This window comes from Aedes albopictus, chromosome 3 (genome assembly GCF_035046485.1).
Source record: "Aedes albopictus strain Foshan chromosome 3, AalbF5, whole genome shotgun sequence".
NCBI classification, from domain to species: Eukaryota; Metazoa; Arthropoda; class Insecta; order Diptera; family Culicidae; genus Aedes; species Aedes albopictus.
Genome location: NC_085138.1, coordinates 225,828,500 through 225,845,479, shown reverse-complemented (window position 1 = coordinate 225,845,479; position 16,980 = coordinate 225,828,500). Strand labels below are relative to the sequence as shown.

The 16,980-nt window shown below is 38.5% G+C and overlaps 2 protein-coding genes across 4 annotated transcripts in view; one reads left to right on the top strand and one right to left on the bottom strand.

The window, feature by feature from the left end:
• Positions 1 to 1,021, bottom strand: part of LOC109397777 (spidroin-2-like) — a 105,261-nt gene extending 104,240 nt beyond the window's left edge. The window contains exon 1 of one of the 2 annotated variants that reach the window (XM_062859223.1): positions 451 to 1,021. The gene's annotated coding sequence lies outside the window, so the exon portion shown is untranslated. The remainder of the gene's footprint in view (positions 1 to 450) is intronic. The other variant, XM_062859224.1, reaches the window with a different exon arrangement.
• Positions 1 to 16,980, top strand: part of LOC109397776 (uncharacterized) — a 344,947-nt gene that overhangs the window by 184,535 nt on the left and 143,432 nt on the right. The window lies entirely within an intron of this gene.

The following is a 16,980-nucleotide window of genomic DNA, read 5'->3' as shown; positions in this document are numbered from 1 at the left end:
ATTGACGATCCATAGCCTTAACCACTAGGCTAACTGGAGACCCACAAAGACTTCCGTATCTTCCAATGACGTGAGCAAACTCTAATCATGACTTGCACCGAACTGAATATTGTAATACATAGTAATAGTAATCGTTCCACTTACAAACATATTATCATTGCCTTTGATTGTTTGCACTTGGTCATCTTTGCACAGCAGAATACAGTCTTCAAAATTCCTTCACTTTCACTAAATATATTGAATCATTAAACATTTTCTTATTTACAGATACCATAACTATTAGACCAACATCGTTTGCCCAATCTTCCTTGGAATGGTTGAAAACTGTTAGGAAATAAACTTCAACGTAACAAACCGATTCCATAGAAATGATATTTCCACTCACAACTGCAGAATTGTAAAAGAACTTAACTGAAACTTCTGGCGCCTCTTCCATCGTTTGTTACTCACTTTTGCATGAAAAACTCCTCCGAATGCGATCTCGCCCCAAACTTTGCTGTGTATTCTCGTTCACTCGAAATATGTTGCAGCACCAAGTAAAACAGCAAACCCACAAGAACCAACCAGCAAAAAGCAACAACAAAAAAAACTCAATATAGATGAAAAGATCTCAAACTCACATTATTCCACCACTTCTGCACTGGACGTTTGTCGCGTTCGAACTAAGTGCGCCCGTAATAGCCTATCAACTTCTTATACAACACACAGCACAAATCTCATCTAAAAGTTTCGCCAAGAATTCAAATCAGCGCGACACCAAAGTTCTGTTCCTGACCGCACTGAAGTTGACACTGATTCTCCCGGCCCGAGTTTGTCTGCATTTTGCGTTTCGTTTGGTTGACCCAGTGGCTGGCTGCTGCTGCAGTAGTAACTTCAAGACTTGGACCCGGTGGGTTGATGCTGAGGGAGGTGGAGCGGACGGTATGTAGTTGACCTCGCACTTTTGCGTACGGCGCGGCGTGGCGGTTGACAATAGCTCTGGGGATAGATCTTTGTGAGTTGATTTTCAGGGTGCTTCTGTTGATGCAACCGGACAACCACCAGCAGCGGCTGCGGAAGAGCGGTGGGCAGTTCGTTGAAAGCGACAGTGCTAAAACAGTGGACGGTGACGTCTGCTAATGGTGTTGGAGAGTTAATTATAATTATGGAAGCAAAGGTAACACTCAGCTTGAATCCAACATATGATTTCCTTTGTTAAATTTTATATAATATCATACGTGAAAAGCGAACTGTAGATTTTGTTGTTTCATTCAATAGACAAATATTTGCTTCTACAATTAACACTTGTGCTTACAATATATTATGAAACACAACATGAGAATAAGCTTTGATTTACGTTTGTTTTGTCAATTGTTAACCAACCAAGTTGGGTTTTTTTCCTCCCCTGTTGGGGAAATTAAGCCACTGCGTCCAATAGGCTGAACTTTTGTGGCATAAGTTGGGTTCTTTAAGCTCAATTCAAATATGTAATACATTTTGAGGTAACCGTTTGAAAACCTTAGCAACTTTTATTCATACTCTGCTTATCTTTTATAATCCAGTTGGTCGTTTTCAAAATCAAAACGTTATCATCAAAAGGATAAGTTGTTCTCCCCGCGGCCACTTAATCTCTGTAAGGGTCGATTTCAACCGCAGGGCACCGGTATGACCTACGTAGCCGACTCCGAACCCTTGGACCACCTCTTGTATCGCGTCTGCACTAGCCTTTCTCCGAGTCTACGCGCCACCTCCTCTGTAGCTCTAAAGCGATATGGATGCATGATACCCGTTGAAACTTGATTCCAGCCAAACTCACCGCTACATATCCTCTGGACAGGTATTGTCCGGAGTTGTGTCCTTCCCGCATACACGAGCAAAACGTGTTCCGCCGTTTCCTCTGAACCAGCACAAATAGGACATCCGGGAGATCCTGCATGACCGAAACGGTGTACATGCTGTTGGAAGCAATTATGGTCCAAAAGGACCTGAATCAAGTGGAATGTTACTTCCCCATGGCGGCTGTTAAACCTACTATCTACCCTCATGATCATCCTGATGGTCCACCTTTCTTGGGTGGAACTGTCTTACGCGCGCTGTCATTTGATCATGGAGGTCACTCTGGCAGTCCTGCGTATGCCTCTTCTGACGCGCATTCCGAAGCACTCCATGATGGCCGTAGCCGAAGGTCATCGGGGGTGGCTGACCTCGCGCTTCGATAAGTTGGCATTTGTGGAGCGATTGCTTATGGAGGGTAACACCGACGATCTATCCAGCGATGATCTAGTCGGATCCCTGAGCCGTGCATGCGACGCCGCAATCCCAAGGCGGTCCCTACCCAGAAATGGACACAAACCGGTATACTGGTGGTGTTCAGAAATCGCAAAACTCCGCGCATCCTTCCTAAGAGCTAGAAAGAGGATGCAAAGACCGATAAAAGCAGAAAGGAACGAAGTAAGGCCTATAGGGTGGCTAAACCAAACAAAGAGATTAAGGGCCGATTTCTTAACCGGTAGGCCAGGCTTACCCATACAGTTAAACTTGGCTTAACACGACCCCTTGGGGTGATGCCTATAGAGTAGTCATGACCAGAACTCTCCCCCGAGATGCTGAAGAAGATCTGGAAACGTTGTTCCCGCGCCACGATACAAGACCCTGGGCCCCTATGACCAAACCGGGTAAAGCAATGTCACCCCGGTAACGAACGAAGAGCTCATCGCAACAGTGAAGTCACTTAAGTTGAACAAGGCTCCGGGCCCGTACGGTATCCCGACAGTAGCCATCAAGACGGCCATCGAGGCTAGCTCAGACATGTTCAGAATGGCTATGCAGCTGTGCCTAGATAGTGACGAATTTCCGGAGAGGTGGAAAAATCAAAGATTGGTTTCAATGCCTAAACCAGGAAAGCCACCCGTCGGCATCCAGACCTATCTGCCTTCTGGACACCACCGGGAAACAGTTGAAACGGATCATTCTTTCGAGGCTGATATTCTATAGGTACCAAGAAATAAGATGGCTCTGGCCTCTTGAATAATCAGTTCGGCTTCCGGAAGGGTCGATCGACGGGCTGTAACCAAAACGGCAGAGAAAGCGCTCCAAAAGAAGCGAACGAGAATCCGCTATTGCGCGGTTGTTACGCTGGACGTAAAGAGTGCATTTAACAGCGCCAGCTGGACCATACACCAACTAGGAGTTCCGGTTAGCTTAGGCCGGATACTGGAGAGCTACTACCAGGATAGGGTGCTAATCTATGACCCCGAGGAAGGCGAGAGGAGCTACAAGATCACCGCGGGGGTACCTCAGGGCTCCTCCTGGGCCCAGTACTATGAAAAGCGGCGTATGAAGGCGTATTGAGGCTTAAACTTCTACCGGGCGTATAGCTGGTCGGCTTTGCCGATGGTATTACCCTCGTGGTATACGGCGAGTCGATAGAGGAAGTGGAACTGGCAGCAACGCACGCAATTGGCATGGTGGAGGGCTGGATGAGGTCGAAACAGTTGGCACTCGCGCACCACAAAACGAAGGTGGTGCTGGCAAATAATTGCAAGCCTGAACCACTGGCAGTGATCACCACAGGCCGCTGCACGATCAACTCTATGCGCTCAATGAAGCAATTGGGGGTCATGATCGACGATAAACTGAAAATCGGAAGCCACGTGGAATATGTCTGCAAAAGGGCAAGCATGGCGATAATGGCATTGTCAAAGATAATGCCAAATAGCTCGGCAATAGTCGCGAGTAAGCATAATCTGCTCGCGACAGTAGCGGTCTCCATATTACGGTATGGCGCCGCTGCATGGTCGAAGGCGCTAGTGGTTAATCGAAACGTGAAGCGACTTGAGAGTACCCACAGGCTGATGTATCTATCTTAGGGTGGTCAGCTTATATCGCACGGTCTCAAAGGACGCGGTATGTGTGCTAGCGGGCATGAGGAATAGTGGTGGCAGAGGATGAAGAGCGCTTTGAGCGACGCGGTATAAGAGGCGCGAGACGGATCGCCAGAACATCATCTTTAAAAAAAATATCACAAATTCAGCTACATGCGTAGAAATTCCATTATTTTCATGGAATTTTCTAATTTGCAGCTAAAGAGTCAAAATAATCAAAAGCTTATGTGGGACAATAATGCATAGATTAGACTACAATTGGATAACCAGATCCGTGCCCTTGAACATTCGAGTTAAATGCGCAACTATTTTAGTAGCCGTCTTAAGGCTCCAACAACATTGTCCTTAGTCGGTGAAATATGAACATAAGTATCAACCACAAGACTTTGAAGTGTTACCGTACTCGTACTTAATCTGATCAAGGCCGTTTGACTTAGGCAGTATGATGGGAGTCTCTGAATTTATGCATCCATTCGAATTTGATTTTCACTCAATTTTCGAGCTCAAAATTGTTTTCTCCACCGCACAGTGGCCGGAAGCCGGATAAAACCTCAAAAAACGACTTCAATATTTTGTTTTTCTAATATTTTTCTCCCATTATAGATACTTCAACTAAGAAAACCTCAAATTTTCAATTCATTTGGTAAAAAATTCAGTCTTGTAGATTTTTTCAAAGTTGAAGTTTTATGTGCTACAATATTAGTATTTATTGTCTTTATTTTATGAGCTTCCTTTATGAGTTCGTTGTAAAAGTTAGGAAGACTTGAATAGTGTGACAATATTTTTTATGTTTTTGGGTATGAATATCCATAACATTTCAGGGATTGTTTGGGATTCAATCACAAATTTTGTATGTTTTTACAATATGCAAACATAATGACTTTTAAGAAATTTTGGAGAAAAACTTCGTATTACAGAGATCCAGTTTAGGAAACATCAGAAAACGACGCCGTATCCCGGATCTGACGTGCAATTTTGTCTAGTTTTTGGCTATATAGGCCACTGTTTGAGCATTTTTGCGCTAAGCGCAAAAAAATTTTTTTTCTATCAGGTCACAATGGAGCCGCATGGCTGTGGAGGAAGTTATATTGTTTGAAGTTTAAATTTTATCTTAACATAGCTTAATTTGACTTCAGAATACTAACAGTTGAGTGTAATTTTCATTATTGTAAGAAACTTTCACCAAGTCAGATGATCATAGGAGGAGGGGGAGGGGGGGGGGGGTGTTCTGATATTGTAATTGCCACAGCTTTAACGTTTTTAAATATTATTATTTTAACATTATTTTATTTTTTGACAGGAAAACACAAGAAGGTGGGTGCTCCAGTTAAAAACAGTAAGCTGGAGAGGAAAGGAGTGATGACTAAGTAGCCTTTATTCACTTAAGTGCCCCACACAATGCATACGTTTGCGTGTGCGTGACAGTAGTTTGACACATTTCCCATGGGAAAACTGTCAGAAAAACGCAAACCTCGACGGAACGGACGCTATGTGTTCCAGGCTTTAGACACTACCTACATATGTTGCTTCACCAGATACAACTAGATACATATTAACCCTCTAATACCCAATCCCGCCTTTAGACGGGGTATAGTTTGAGCATTTTTGTAATTTTTGTTTCGTGGAAAATCAATTTTTTTATATTTTTGGCTGATATTCAGGACTGTTCTGTATATCTCAAAATGGTTTTTGGTGTATTTTAAAGCGTATTGAGATTTTTTAAAATCATTGAAAAATTGATGTTTTAGTCACCTTTTAGAAGTCATTGTTTATTTTGTATTGAATCGCTACAATTAACATGTTTTAAATTTTCCTCAAATCATTCTATCCTTGTTTAATAGTTTAAGGGAATCGAATACACTCTAAAAGTATTTTCCTTAAAATTACACGAAAAAAAAATTTTCTGTGAAAAAAATGTAAAATAATAATATTTCAACAATAATCATTAAATCTCGAAATGTTTTCATCTCAAAAAATCTGTTCCACAAATTGGCTTTCAGGAAAAATATAAAAGTGTGGGGATGTTCAAAAATAAAAATTAGAAAAATCAAAAACTGAAATTTACGAAATCGAGAATTAAAAAGAATCATCTTCCAAAACATCTTCTTCTTTGTGGCTCGACGTCCCCATTGGGACTTGGCCTGCCTCGCTTCAACTTAGTGTTCTTTGAGCATTTCCACAGTTATTAATTGAAGGGCTTTCTTTGCCTGCCATTGCATGAATTTGTATATTGTGAGGCAAGGACAATGATACACTATGCCCAGGGAGTCGAGAAAATTTTCCCGACCGGAACGGGAATCGAACCCGCCGTCTCCGGATTGGCGATCCATAGCCTTAACCACTAGGCTAACTGGAGACCCCAAAACATGTTGAAATCAATTTTAGATGACGGAAAATGATATTTAGATCAAAATCAAAAATTTGGGTATTAGAGGGTTAACCTTCAAAATAAAAGAAAGACAAAAACAACCGTGAAAAACATGTAAAAATAACTACGAACCATTGCTCATTGATTTTCTTAAAGTGGTCGTTTCTTCGATTCATCTTAATCGTTAGAATTGCTCAACAACCTTGGAAGCAATCTCTTTATGAACTTCTATCGAAGATTCAATATACAGTGACACAAATTCGTTGACATCTTCGCGTTTCTTTTCTACGCGCACATCGCTACAGTTCAAAGCAACAATCATCTATAAAATATAAAAGGAATTCACTAAACGGCATAAAACGCTACGTTAAATATTTTTCTGCGTAAACGTTGCGATAAACAAGGCAATCTTTGAATATTTTAATCGCAATTTTATGAAACGAACATTTTACGCTCTTTAGTGAAACCTCTTATATTGGTTTTTTAAACTTGAAGTTTTATTGTATGTTATTCATGTAGTTTCGTTAAACACATTTCTACTGAACGACACACAGAGTGATAAAGATTTTGAAAATATTTGCTGGAACTCTACTGTTCATCAATATGATTACCGATCTCTGATGATCGTTTATCAAAAACTCCCTTCCATATTGCGGATATGAATTGTGTATTCATTATAGATGGGGTTGTTTCGGTTGCTCCGACAAGTGATAGCACAGATCGTTGTACCTTACAACCCAAACTCGGAAAAGCATATTTGAAGTTGTTGAAACGAGATTGATAAAAAGCAGTTCAAATTTTACGCAGTTCACTATATTAGACTATCCGATCCCATAACGATTGAATTGACACACCTCCGTGTTCCCACCGTAAAATGTCATGTGGTCTATGGGCAGTCCCTGAGAATAGACCACGTCAGCCAACATTGGTGTGTATCTGAATTGATCCATTGGAAGGAAACGTAGGTAAACGATTTTTTCTAATGATTTATGTAGTTTTGTAGATTTTGGTCCATCCTAACAGCAGCAAATACACAATTATAGTTTATTTCAATACCAATACATGATTTAAGAACCCCCAAATGAAAAGGTCAATCAAAATCTACGTTCAGAAAGCACATCGTGATAGCTTATTATCGATTATTTTTACATGCTTTCCATAATCAGCAGATTTCAAAATTTTGAACCACCCTAATATAGTAAAACCAAAATATATGAAAAGTCCTATATCAGAAATAGATTTAGGGAACTAAAATCATCATAACCTGTGAATTTTAGCAATTTCGGTTAACATTTGAGGTTTTGTCCGACTTTTGTATGGAGGCCCGCCACTGTGCACCGGTTGGGATCCCTTCCAAAATTCCATTATATTTCCGGAAAACTCATTTCTCAACGCACTTTATGGGTTGCACTTGTGATGTCGGAGTCGATTTCCATTTCCAACTGCGAAGCGACGGTTTTTCCATTTCCAACATTTCGAGGTTTCCCCTCTCTTTAAAACCCCAGTTTAGTTTCAATTTAATTCAATAACAAGATAAAATCTCATTTCGCACCGCAGCTTTACAAAGCACCGAAATTTTAACCAAAAATTTATGTGAGTTACTTCATTGCTTCTGCAGAATCGTTTCTCCTCGGCCGCAGCAGCACCGTGTGGTTCCTCCCATTCTAAGCAAAGTTCCGAACCGGCAACGAGTGTCTGCCTAATAATACTGAAGATGAGGGCCTGCTGCTGCTTCTGCTGCTGTTGCAGGTTTCGCTCGAGTAGGAGGTAAAACTCTGTCTTTCCGTCGTAATTTCTCTGCTGTCAAGTGTAGCAGCTCCAACACCCAGGAAAATGAATGCTTGAGTATTTTTCTCGAGTGTTTTGTTTGCAAACAACGAAGGATGGATCAGTGGCCAGCTCAACAGCAGAGCACACCAATTTAGTACTTCTTTGTTGCCGTATTTCAGAGGCACCAAAAGTTTTCCCCTCCCCCTCTGCGCTCTACTTCCGCCCTAATGGTCGTCGTCCCGCTTTGGTTGGCGGCGGGCGGCGGTTTGGCCGGTATTGTTATTTCTTACACCACACCAATTCCGGCTGGCCATGTCAGGCTTAGGTAGGTAACTGCTTGCCTTACGATCCACATCGTTCGTCCAATTCCGGAGAAGAAATACCTGCACGGTTGTCGCAAGCCGATTTATGAACCGCACCGGATGAGCTCAATAACGCTCGGAAGGAAGTGTGTTTGTGGCAAGGCGCAGCACGTGACATTCTGTAATCTCCAGGATTGATGCAGGATGAAAACGAAAGCGGAATGGCAAAGCTAACAAGTGGAAGTGCCTATTAAAGATATCCTTGAATCGAAAGTAAAAGTTTTGCCCCACATTGATATGCGGAGTGCGGATGAGACCATACCATGCATATGATGGAGGTGAACGTTATTGTTAGAAAATTCAATAGATATTCTTTCCAATCAATCGATGATAAAAATAATCCCACATGGACAAGCGGGCGAAATCAAAATCATTGAATTTTATGTAAAAACTGAAAAATACCCATAATCTATCGAATATTCAAATTCATACTTTGGTAAATGCGAGGTTATTACGCGATCTTAACTATATGCGGTCCATTTGCGATTCTACGCATGTGTTGCATAAAAGTTTAATCTCCTTGTATTTTTTTTGTTTCAGTTTTTATTTGAGTTTTGTCCTTTTGTGTTATGTTACTGGCCATCCGGCAGACGAAAACCTAAGACAAGATCATACCACCGCTAGAGGCGATACCAAAACCAAGTTACCTCCCAAATGTGCAACAGCAAACCCTGAAACCTTATCCTCACCATGTCTATCCTTAAAATCATGTGACCCGCTAACCTCTCGAGCAGCCAATGGCCTCCTCCCAGTACTAACATACTTAAGAAAGCAATAAGTTGTATGTAATATATTTATTACATGGCATTATCGGTCATTTTCTACTCAGAGTGTAAGGGAGTAGAGTTCAAAGTGGATAATGAAATGGTATATACCGTCAAGTCGCCATTCACCGTGTGCCTTCGAATATTTTTTCATTATTTCCATATTATGATTGAATGATATGACAATTTCCCTTCAATTTCACCAATACAACACTAATGTATTGTTACCATGTCAAAACGCTCATTAGAAACATTTATAAGTATCATTTTGACACTAAAGTGTGTTTACATGAAGCGGGTTTCTGCTCGTTCACTGCATTCGTAGTGAAAAAACGAAAACTGCGCTAAGGTGATTTAAGCGATAAACTAAATGTAGTAACGTTTTTATTCCACTAAGAAGCAATTAAATTCACTTATCAGGTATGTATTTTGCATTACCGAAATAAGTTCAACAAGAAAGTACGATTACTCGTACTTTTTAATTAAAACAAAAAGGCACGGTAAATGGGTACCCTAAAAATCAATGGTCTCCATTCACCGTGCCCTATATTGTCCCATATATCTAGAAAAAAAATCGAAAATTTGAACATTAGTTTTTGTAATAAAATCTTGCAAGTTATTACTTGAAATGAATTTAAACGAAGAAAATTCCCTTGGCTGGGTTGTTTTGATCATGTTTAAACAAAGTAGAATAAAATTTCTCATACACGGTGAATGGGTCCCTACTACCACGGTGGATGGTGACCTACCACGGAATTAGGCGACCCTACTACCCTTTACTAATTGTACTATATCACCAAATTTTGTGAAAAAATTTCTACTTCTGTGGATATTGCTTTAATTTTAACCTATAATGAAGGCAATTAAAAGCGGCACCAACGATGTTTATAAGACTGGTGTCAAATGACAGCCCTTATTTGCCCTGAATCCTCTTAGATCCACGGTGAATGGTGCCTTGACGGTATGATAGTATTCGCTAAGTTGCGAACCAGTGTGAAAATTTAAAATTTATAGAAGGTGAAATTAAGCATGAAGGCCATGTATTGAACGAATACATCGAATGCGTGAAACTTCTGCCGTACGACCTGAACTTTAACAGATCGGCTTGGTTGGTAGTTCATACCACCTTACCAAAACTGACAAAAGTTTCAGGCACCCGACTGCCTATGTATTCTTGATGATGATGATGATGACTATGATGATGATGATGGTCCCGCCACATACTTCTAAGTTGATAACAACGACTCTTACGTGCACCTTACTTGCATCTTCACAGTAATCGTCAACTTTTTTTTCGATATTGCAGACCTGTTTAATTAAAATTTGTGAAAGAATCTAAGCAAATAGTTATCGATTGTAGAAAGTCTGTAGACAGATAGCTAAGTGAATTTAGTTCCAGCCAAAATCGCGATTTCAAAATATGCTTTAGTTGATTTCGAATTTATCATAAGCATGGATGGTAAAGTTTTCAATCATAAAACTAGCACTTCATCCATGCAAAGTTATTCAAACCCTCTCCAAATGCTATGTCAAGCAAAGTCGACAAAGTCGATTTTATGGAACAAAGCTTTTTAGATTCCTGTTAGCGTCCAAAACAACTGTGCAAAATTTGGGAGTGATTGATTGCTTCCCCGTATTCCGCATTGCGATTGAAGTTTGTATGGAATTTAGTATGGAAAAACGTGCTTTTTTGCATCTTCCTCATATACCGTCAGTGGGGATGTCATTGGGACAAAATTGAATAGGCCATCGCTTTGTAGGTCGTTACAACAATATTTTAGCTGTAAATCAATGTTGAATTCAGTAGACACGTTTATTTTTATGTTGTTTAGGATTGTTGAAAGTATAAATGCCACAACTTTAATTTTGACAATAATATAGCCTAATTAAAATTGGCCCAATTTCACCCCTTCTAGGGGGTGACATTGGGCCAAACACTAAAATTCAATCTAAATAGTTCAATGTGAGAAATTATTGTTTGCAAATCAAAACTAGTGAATATATAGATGCTTGCGCACAACATTTCAGTGTCTAGACACTTTAACATTACCTCACAGACAAACAAACGTGAAAGTTTGACCACAGTCATTGTAAACGATCAATGATCTAGTACAATACATCTGCTATCCCCTAGATATAACTCCCTCAATGCTAGCTCAAAAGACGAAAGTAATATTTCCTTATCATCTACCTAGAAACTGATTTAAAATTAATTTATTTGAATCTCACATTTATTTCTAAAACAAAGACGGTTTTATGCATAAAATAATGTGAATACTCTCAGTTGTTTTAATTCACATTTGTAGGTTTCTCGTACTGACTGCATTGCTTTTATATGGCCCAAAGTCACCCCCAAAATGAAGTCTTACTTGTACTACAGCTCGAAAAAATAAGTTTTTCATGCAAAATAGCATACAAAACCAAGAAAACTCATATTACGTTTCAAAGCCACTACTCAATATTCCTAGAAAACAACAATTCATTACATGTCCGGTGTTCAGCTGTTTTGTACTGGACATTTTAAAACAACGATTTTGTACAGTACGCCTAACCAAGATATTCACATCACATTTTCTTAATGGAAAATCAACAAATTGTGACTTTTTTCTTCATTGGCTGGTCAACGCATGTTATATTTACCATATATTGTCCACTTTTTGATAATCACTTTGACAAATGTTAGTATTTTGAGCGAAACATATTTCTTGATTTTTGGCCCAAAGTTACCCCCCAGGCCCAATGTCACCCCGACTGCCGGTATAATCATTGCGTTACGAAACACAGTTACGGAAAACTCGATTTATTTCTGTTTATGATATTATTTTTTTAGAAATTATATGTCATTCAATTGGCTTCTTTAGCGGTGTTGAGATAATTCAATATTCTAAATCTGCATGCAAAACTGAGCCGAAATCCAAATTTTCATGAATTTTGGTGCCCGGGAACCTATTTAAAAATCAATTTGAAGTTTGCATGGGAGCGATTTGTTGAATCACCCCTCGTCGCATTTTGTACTGGGTGGAACTGTCAAACAGTTACCCAGCTGTCAAAAGGTGATTTCAAAAAATATCTTTAAAATTGATTTTAGGTACCAAAACAAAGTTCTAAAAATCTGAAAAAAATCCTAGTGGCTCAGAAAAAGGTGCTCTTTCGAATAGAATCAAAAAATCGATACATTTTTCTTTAAATTTAAAAACCCAATAGCTAATAATAGCACATTACGAAATTCGTAAGTAGAAACTGATTCAATTAAAAACGTTTGTTTGAACCTTCTTCCTTGGAAGAAATAGAAATAGAAGTTTCGCCTTCTTCCTTGGAAGAAATAGAAGTGGAGCCGGTCCCGAGCAAAGTTTCATAACAATCGGATAACATACTGTGTTATCTGATATCTAAAATAATTAACTAAATTTGTTCTCATTGTGGCTGAATAAGCAGGCAACATAACAAACATGATAACAATCAAGTATACCCGTGATACCATTAAAATATCTCATTATGATATCAACAAAAGCATCCTGATAACAACTTCTGTAAATCTATCAATTTTATCCAATTGAAAACTCATTTTGTTATCAGAAAGATATTTGCAACGGTCATTGATAACTAATTTCCCTTGTTGTTCTCGACGATGGTGCCCCCAGTTTGACAGGTAATGGTAACATGAACTACCAAGTTGATAACACAAAATTGTAAAATGAGTTCCTAAGCGAACACAAGTTATCAGTTTGTTATTGCTCAGTTATTGTACTTTGCTCGGGTAACTATTAATATTTCTTTAACCGGTTAATCTTCAATCTGACTGTAATTTAAATATTTCAAAAACCGACACACTTCCAACTATTTCTTCGACTGAAAACAATTCGACCGAAATTTTGATTTATTGTCAGAATTTCAATCGAATGAAAAGTTCAGCCAAAATAAAAGAAATCTATAAAAAATTATTAAGCACATCCTTCTCGATAGTTTTGGCAACTGAGACAAGCTGGGATGAAAGTGTTCGAAGCGAAGACATTTTTGGAAGTGAATTTTTTGGAAGTGGAATGTGTTCAGAAATTATTTTGTTTGTTATTTTTTGACAAAACTGCAAATTTAGGTCTAAACCAAATTAATCACATAAAAAACCGCCAAAATTGCTACCTTGACTTTTTATTAACGAATATCTTTGACGACTTCTGTGTTAGCGAATCATTGTCTCCGTTATGGAAAAATGAAGCTTTCCACACAGCAATCTAATATTCTTTGTTCATACATGAGCACAAAATCCCCAACGACTGCGAGTATGAGGAAGTGTTTGAATACAAATTAGCGAAGTACGAAAACATTAAATGTAAATTAAGTAGTGTAGATTGGCAAGCTATTCTTAGGAATGAAGGAAATTTCGAATCTGCCGTAGAAGAGTTCTACAAAATTTTAAAAGAAATTATTGGGCAAGAAACTCCAATAAAAAAACGTCGTCATATAAATTCAAAATATCCAATCTGGTATAATCAACAAATAAAAATCTGAAAAATCGCAAACAAAAAGCACATAAAATTTACAAAAAATATAAAACTGATGAAAATTTAGCTAAATATTTGAACCAATGCGACCAATTAAATTTTGAAATTAATAATGCATTTGAAGAATATAATACGAAAACTGAACTCGTAATAGAGTCCTGCCCAAAGAACTTCTTTAATTACGTAAAAACCAAATTAAAATCTCACAATTTTCCATCCGTAATGCATCTTGACGGAAAAGTTGGGGACACCCCGGAAAAAAATTGTAATCTATTTGCTGATTTTTTCCAGGAAATCTATTCAACTTTTTCGGAAGAAGATCGTGACCGCGATTACTTTGCTCTCTACCCTGATTTTATTAGGAATGTTGGTGTGAATCAAATTCAACCAAATGAAACTTTTGAAGCACTTTTGAACTTGGACGCTTCTAAGGGACATGGTCCTGACAAAATTCCTCCAATATTTCTGAAAAATTTAGCTAAGGAGCTCACTGCTCCTTTATTTTGGCTTTTTAAAATATCACTCGATACTGCAAACTTCCCAAAAGTATGGAAAAGCTTTTTTTCAGGGCCTATTTTTTAATCTGGCCGTAAATCAGACGTACGTAATTATCGCGGAATAGCCATTATCTCTTGCATTCCAAAACTATTTGAGGCAATTGTCAACAAAAAGTTATTTCTACAAATCAAAAACAGAATAACTAACATGCAGCACGGCTTTTGTAAAGGCCGATCAACTTCAACAAACTTGCTTCAATTTGTTGACTATATTTATATTGAATGCAATGGATAATGGAAACCACGTGGAAGCTCTTTATACGGACTTTAGTAAGGCATTTGATCGCATCGACATACCAATGCTGCTTTTCAAATTGCACAAAATTGGAATTGAACCAGGTCACCTGAAATGGCTTGAATCATATCTGACTGATCGCCAACAAATAATTAAATTTGATGGATACAAATCAAAACCAATTCAAGTCCCTTTCGGTGTACCACAAGGTTCTCATTTGGGACCTCTTCTTTTTATCATTTATGTAAACGACATTTCCTTCATTCTCAAGAAATTAAAAGTGTTAATTTATGCCCACGACATGAAGCTCTTTTTAAAAATAAGAAATGATGAAGACATCAATGAAATAGACATATTCTACACATGGTGCAACAAAAGCCTATAAGAACTGAATGTTGAAAAATGCAATTTAATATCATTTAGCAGAAAAAGAACAACACCGAATGTCTCAATTGCATTAGGAAATAGGAATGTGGAAAAATGTGAAAGGGTTAGGGATTTGGGAGTAATCTTAGACTCTAAACTTACAATCGTTGACCACTACAACACAATCATTCACAGGGCTAATAATATGCTAGGGTTCATTAAGCGCTTCTGCTATAACTTTCATGTCCCATGTACAATTAAAACACTTTGTATTACCTATGCTAGATCTATTTAAGAATACTGCAGCACTGTATGGTCTCCTTTTTCAACCACGCACGAAGAAAGATTAGAATCAGTGCAAAAACAATTTCTACTGTTTGCTCTTCGTAAATTAGGCTGGACATCATTTTCACTTCCGTCTTACAAAGCACGCTGCATGCTTATTGACATACAAACTCTGCAAGAGCGGCGTGAAATCGCAATGATTTCATTCGTAAACGATATCGTTTCGCATCGTATAGACTCGCCTGAAATCTTATCAAAACTATTTTTTTATATACCTACTCGGCAATTAAGATTCGAAATATTTTCACAAGCAACCACCACCGAACAAACTACGCCAAATTTGGGCCTATAAATCGCATGATGGTTGCTAATAATAAACATTGCGAAACGATTGACTTTACCATGTCTAGGCAAAATTTGAAAACATATTTTCGTTCCATTAAAAATAGGAACACTTAAAAAACAAAACACTACTTAATTATTTTTTTTTAAATATATTTTTCAATGTATTTCATAATTATATTATCACAGATAACAGATGTTTATGCTAGAACATTTTTTAAACAAAATCATGTGTAAACCAAATACGTTGAAAACTGGCTGCTCACTACTGCCATCTATGCAACTGGTTGCGGCAGTATGAATCAGCTGACTCGATTCATTTGCGCGCGCGAAGCCATCTGTCATACTTCAAAACAAAACAAAGCTTGTGTTTTGGTTACTTTTTTTATATTTACTTAATAATAGTATCTATTAAGCATTAGGTATTATACGAATCAAAATAAAATCTACTATAGCGACTACTTTTACCCGCAGTAAAAGATACGCGCGAGATAGTCGCCTAAGAAAACATACCTGTCAATCATAGCGCTCTTTGATAATTCTTGGGAAAAGGTCGCCACATGGCCGGGTGATGTGTTGACTACTGCGACTGCACGTGGCATTTGTACTGCGATTGAATTTGGTCCATCATTGAAGGCCTTGGAAAATAGTCGCCATAATTGTGCTTTTCATGCAAGGCACAATACTAATTGAAACATTAAATGATCGCTTAAATGGTGCATTGAGATAAAGCATAACCAATATTGAAGCAATAATTACTATTCCCGTTAGTAGTTGATGTAATTTTCCATCATGACATCGGTTGCTCGTCAAGGGACAGGTGGCCGGTGAAATTCAAGCGCAAAGGAATTAACGTAAAAGCTTGCAGGAGCTGAATTTCGTCCACCTTATTTTCGTTGATGAGCTTCGGAATATCGGAGAGAAGCTGCAACTGCAATACATCCTAGAACAGATCTGTATTTTTCGGAAAAAAATTGTACTCATCTCAACTTCAATGTGATTGTTGCTTCCGGCAAGCTGAAGGTTTTCATCCATATAGTCATGGTGATCTTTTATTTGGCCAACTAACATCTTCTAGCATTTGTTGCTAATACGGACGGTTAGGGGGCACAACCCAACAAATCTCAACACAGGAGTGGGACCAACAGCTTTGGCTTTAGGTATTTCCCATCTAAAGGCATGCGCTGCTCAGATGGCCGTCGACTTGGTCTGAAGTTAGATTTAATGAGGGCAGAGCAAGGTGAGAGGCAATCACTCAAAGTGCAATACCACCGATGCCGCTGAAATGTTTTCCGATCATCTCTTCAAACCGATGTGCAAAACTAAAACAAAAAACATAACCATAACAAGTGTTTGACAGCTGGACTCAGGCGATTTCAAAACGATCGTTGCGCCATCTACAAATGGTTGCTAGTTGGGTTATTTCATTTGAAATGACGGTTGCTGCTGGTTACACACATGCAGTATGCTAACATAAACATCTGTTATCTGTTAAAAGTATTAAGAAATATGAAAAATATGTATATGTATAATGTACTAGTCTACGTCGGTTGACGAAATGAAATAAAT